This window comes from Asparagus officinalis, chromosome 6 (genome assembly GCF_001876935.1).
Source record: "Asparagus officinalis chromosome 6, Aspof.V1, whole genome shotgun sequence".
NCBI classification, from domain to species: Eukaryota; Viridiplantae; Streptophyta; class Magnoliopsida; order Asparagales; family Asparagaceae; genus Asparagus; species Asparagus officinalis.
The window spans coordinates 46,847,999-46,853,998 of NC_033799.1; positions in this window are offsets into that span (position 1 = coordinate 46,847,999).

The following is a 6,000-nucleotide window of genomic DNA, read 5'->3' on the forward strand; positions in this document are numbered from 1 at the left end:
CGAGAAGAAGAAAGCCACATACTTGTACAAACCAAGCCAACTACGACAAATCAAACCAAACACAAAGATATACGTGATTCGGCAACTTGCCTACGTCCACGGGGAGAGGATGGGGAGATTTCACTATTTCAAGGAGAGTACAGAGGATTACAATCACACAAGATCCCTCAAACTAACCCTCAACCAAAGATCTCACCAATCACACAAGATCCCTCAAACTAACCCTCAACCAAAGATCTCACCTTGCTCACAATATCTCCCTCTCACAATGCTCAAAAGATTCTCACCTTGCTCACAATATCTCCCTCTCACAATGCTCAAAAGATTCCTCAATCTCTGATATAAAACCCTAACAAATCGTTTTCCTATTTATATCAAAACAAAAACCCAAACAAAGTGCAAACAGGAAACCAAACTGTGCAAAAAACCCGTCGTAAGTCGACTTATCAGAGTGCATAAGTTGACTTGGCAGAGAGAAAAAACAGCAACTAGAGCACACTTCGTAAGTCGACTTATCAGGTCTGATAAGTCGACTTGGCAGAGAGAAAAATCACAATTCTAGCGCAGATCGTAAGTCGACTCGTGCAGAGACACAAGTTGACTTACCATAAGTCGACTTAGCCATGTGCATGAGTCAACTTATGACAGAAAAACTGATTTTTTCTGTTTTCTTCCACAATTCTCCACCTCGGCGAAATTTGCCAAAATGGAGCTGACACCAAACCAAGAGCATCAATGTGTCGTCTCTCTAAATACGACTGCACCAACATGGTTGCCTACGTACCCCCTCTCCCAAGGGATCAATCCACCCGTAGTTCCCAAATGGCCGCCAATGGCCTCAACAATCATAAATATGCAACAAGTTTCTACAATGAACAAACTTGTTGCTCGGAACCACCTTAGTGAGCATATCCGCCAGATTATCTTTCGTGTGGACCTTCAAAATCTCCACATCGCCATCTTTAAGAACATCCCGAACGAAATGAAAACGAACATGAATGTGCTTCCTCCTCGCATGAAAAACCTGATTCTTCGCCAAATAGATAGCACTCATGCTATCACAATGAATAGTGACGGACCTCTGCGATATACCAAGTTCCTCCAAAAGTCCTCGAAGCCAAATAGCCTCTTTCACAGCCTCTGTAACTGCCATATACTCTGCCTCCGTCGTAGACAAAGCCACCGTAGACTGTAAGGTGCATCTCCAACACACCGGCGTACGGGTCAAAGTAAACACATACCCCGTCGTGGACCGGCGCTTATCTAAGTCCCCAGTATAATTCGAATCAACATAGCCAATGCATAGCTGCCCACTGTAGTGTCCCGCTCATAAACTAAACCAACATTGAGCGTACCTCAAATGTACCTTAAAATCCATCTTACGGCGTCCCAATGACCCACTCCTGGATCGTGCATGTATCTCGACACCATGCTCACCACCTGTGACAAATCCGGCCTCGTACATACCATCGCGTACATCAAGCTCCCAACTATGCTCGCATATGGAGTCTTCGACATCAACTCACGATCTTCAGCTGACTTCGGTGAAAGACCAGCTAAATGCTTAAAATGGGCTCCCAAAGATACACCAACTAGCTTCGTATTCATGCTAACATGGAATCGCTGTAGAACCTTCTTCAAATAAGCCACCTGTGTTAAACAAATTCTGCCCTTCTTCTTGTCTCTATCGATCTCCATCCCTAGAATGCGTTTGGCTTCACCCAAGTCCTTCACCTCAAACTCATTTGAAAGCTGAACTTTCAACTCATTTATAGCCGACCTGGAAATAGAGGTAACCAACATGTCATCTACATAGAGAAACAAATAAATGTACATACCTCCTTTTAACTTACAAAAATATACGCAAGGATCAAACTGCCTCCGAGTGTACGAATGACCAAGCATAAAATCATCGAATCGCCTATACCACTATCGAGGAGACTGCTTCAAACCGTATAACGATTTCTTTAACCTGCAAACCAACTTATCTTTTCCTACAGCTCGGAATCCCAATGGCTGAGTCATATATATTTCTTCATCAAGATTACCATGAAGAAATGTCGTCTTCACATCCAACTGATCTAACTCTAATCCATACTATGCCACCAAAGCTAGCAGAAACCGAATCGAAGAATGTTTCACCACCAGAGAGAAAACCTCATTGTAATCAATACCTTCCTCCTATGCATAGCCCTTCACAACCAACCTAGCCTTGAACCTCACAGAAGTGCCCTCAATGCCATCCATCTTCGTATATACCCACTTGTAACCAATTGCCTTCCGCCCCTTTGGAAGCTCAACAAGTTCCCATGTATCGTTCTTATGAAGAGATTCCATCTCCTCCAGCATAACCATCTGTCACGAATCAGCCTCCGAACTCTGCAAGGCCTCTTTGAATATAGTAGGCACCAACTTATCGATACTCTCCACTGGAAGTGCATACGCAACTGTGTCGGCATACCGTGTTGGCACCCGTATGTCTCTCCTCTGTCTCCGAACCGCAATAGAATTTTAAACCTGAGCCGTCGGTCCCTAATCCTGCACATGAGTACGCGTATCCTCCGCATCACCATCGTGCTCGCTTATCGTGACCTCAGTCGGCACTCTAATGGATATTGCACCATCTGGACACTGTGGAGCTGTATCAATCTCCACCACCTGCGATATAACCTCCGTCAGGTCGCTCTCCACCTGATGAGAGCTGGGAAGCTTCAAGATAGAAGCGTCATCAAACGTAAAGTTCCTACTCAGCACAATCTTCTTATCAACTGGATCCCAAAGTTTGTATCCATTGACACCACACTTGAATCCTACAAATAGAGTCTTCCTAGCTTGAGGTTCCAACTTATCAGTTTTAACATGATAATATGCAGGGTAACCAAATACCTTAAGCTGGTCATAGTCATGTGCTGTCTCTCCCGACCATATCTCCATAAGGGTCTTCCCCTCAATCGCAAATGAAGGCAGCCTATTAATGAGGTGGCTCGCATATAAAAGTGCCTCAGCCCAAAAAATCTTCTCTAACCAACTATGCGCCAATAAACATCGAATCTTCTCCAGCAAAGACCAATTTAATTTCTCTGCCACCCTATTCTGCTGCGGTGTATGACTGATGCGGCATAATTATGTACCAAAATTGTAAGTGCACAATTTATCAAGTTATAGTATAAAAAGATATCGATCCCACGAGGAAGGTGATTTTAAGAGATTATTAGAAATGGTTCTTATGTTTTGTGCGTGACAATTAGGAATAAAGAATAAGTGCGAATGTGGTGAATAATTTTTGTGAATATATGCAAAAGATAATGAATTGAATTTTAGAGGAGAGAAGAAAGAATTAAAGAATAAATGAAATCACAAGGCAAGAAAGAAGAATGAATAAAATCAACAAATAAACCAAGAATGAAAAGAAAATTTAAGAAGGTTAAGATGGAGGATTCAAAAGAGGTAAGAAATCTAGAATATAATCCACTAACCAATTTCAATTACAAAATACAAACTATTCTCTTTTTATCATATTTCAACTTAGATTTATTAAACATAGATTATCAAACCATTTAAGGAAAGTGTAACCTATCAAATTATCATCTAAGTTAAAATTACTATTCATGATAAGAACAACAACATGATAATAATCCTAGAATTCATAAGCATAACCTATCAAACCATTTAAGATAAGCATAGATTATCAAATTCTTCTTCTACCGATTAGTTCTCTAGTTGATTATCCTAAACATGAACATTTTAAGTACAAGAGAATAATTCATACAATATAAAAGAAATTAGACTAGTTTCATACAATTCTAAGATTCCTACAAGAATTAAATTCACATCTTAAGAAATAAAAACAAGAAAAAGAAGACTAATTACAAAATTAAAAAGAAAAGAAAAATCTAAACTATGAACAAGAAATAAATCTAATTACAAAGAAAATAAAAATCTAAACTATAAAATAAATTGCAGAAATTAAATGCAAGAAAAATAAATCTACTCTACAAATTAAAGTGCAAAGAGAAAATAAAAAAGACAAGAAAGTAAATCTACACTACAAGCATGAATTTAAATCTAACTAATAAGCAATAATAAAGAAATTACTAAAAAGAAATAAAAAAGAAAAAAAATGCAAACCTTCAAATTACTCTTCATCTCCATCCTCATCATTCAACATGAGGAGAAAGAACAAATTTAAAGAGGAAAAAATTATTATTATTAATTACAACTAAAGTTACAATTTTTGGAAGGCCTTCTCAATTAAGAGTAGCCCTCCTCTCCAAAAGGAGTTTACAAAATTTTCACACCTTTAACCCCTCACTCTCTACCCCTATTTATAGTAATCTTCAATGAATATGAGCCATTGGATTTGTCTTGAGCCCCAAGCAACAATCTCCACCTTTGAATTTGGTTTTTGTTCTTCTCTAGCCCAATCTTCATTTGATTTTCCAAGGCCCAATCTTCAATTGATTTTCCAAGTTAAATCTGCAGCCCACACATTGATTAATTTGAGACAAATCCAAAACAAGTCCAGCCTTTGATCAATTGGTTTCATTTAATTTCGGCCCACACATTGATTTTCAAAAGAAGAGCTACAGCAAAGTGAAGTCCGGTCATGAAGCAATCCAATGGCATATGATTCATTTTGATTTTCTTTTTGAAAATCAAAAATCCATTTCTTTGGCCCATTCAAAGGCCAGCTGCAACCGGTCTTCTTCTATTTTTTTTTCATTTAATCTTCAGCCTTTGGTTCAAAGAGCTGCGGCCCATTGAGAAAAAAAAATCAAAGATGCATGAAATCATCAACCGGCCCATCTTGTACACAAGTCCACAATTCAATTGATTTTTGAAAAGAGAAAGAAAATCCGGCCCACTTCAAGCATTTAGTCTTCATTTGATTTTTGAAAAGAAAATTCGGCCCACTTCAAGCATTTAGTCTTCATTTGGTTTTTGAAAAGAAAATCCGGCCCACTTCAAGTTGCAGCAATCAAATTCGGTTTGGTAATCTTTTGCATAAAAGCCCACTTCATTTCAACTATTTGCATCCAAGTCCGCGTTTGATTCCAAGCCTCTACAACCAAGTCCAGCAGTCCTGGAAATTGATTTTCCAATGGGCTTCTTTGCTTCATTTCTTCATTTAATCCACGGGTTTTAGTTGAGAGATGGGAGTTTTGAGATTTATTCTTCATTAACCTGCAATTAAACATAAAAACAGTTATTAGTGGTATATTTATTCATATAAAATAGATAATGAGGGTATAAAATTGTAATAAAATGTGATTATCAAATACCCTCACACCTAAATTTTTGCTAGTCCTCTAGCAAAGAAAAAAAAAATCCTAACTCACTTTCGCAGGAATCGCGGTTGTATTTAGCGTATACAACAAGCCTTTAAACCCCTAGGTTACCCTAGTGGACGAGTTGTAGTCTTGTGAGGGTTTGCAGTGAATATACCCATAAAATTCGGTCAACTTGCCAAGTTAAAATAAGTCAGTAAATAATAGATTTTCCTTGATATATTTAAACATTCTAATTGAAGCTAGTTAATAATCAAGAAAACGTTTTTATATATAACTCCAATGTAAATCCCCTAGAAAATCTTTTTCATTATAACAATACAAAACCAAGTCAAATCTTAGAAATTTAATTAAAAAGTTTTGAAAAGAACATGCCAACTCTTTGTTTTAAATAACTTTCAAGTCTCTTGATCAAAAATTGTTTTTCAAGACCATATATACAAAACAACAATATATATATAAAAACAATGGTTAGTGTTATATATATATATATATATATATATATCTCTAATTCTTGGTGATTGTTTTCTATTTTAACGGGCTTTCTAAGTGACCATTTAACGAGTTTTGGGCCAATGAATCCCAACCCAATTGGGCTTAGGTCATTAAGTATAGAGATACTCCTTGGGCTTAATTGCTCAGTCAACTTAGGCTTTATAAGATAGAATCACCTTGAATTCAAGCGTTTTTTTTTTTTTGGTGCCCATTTTTC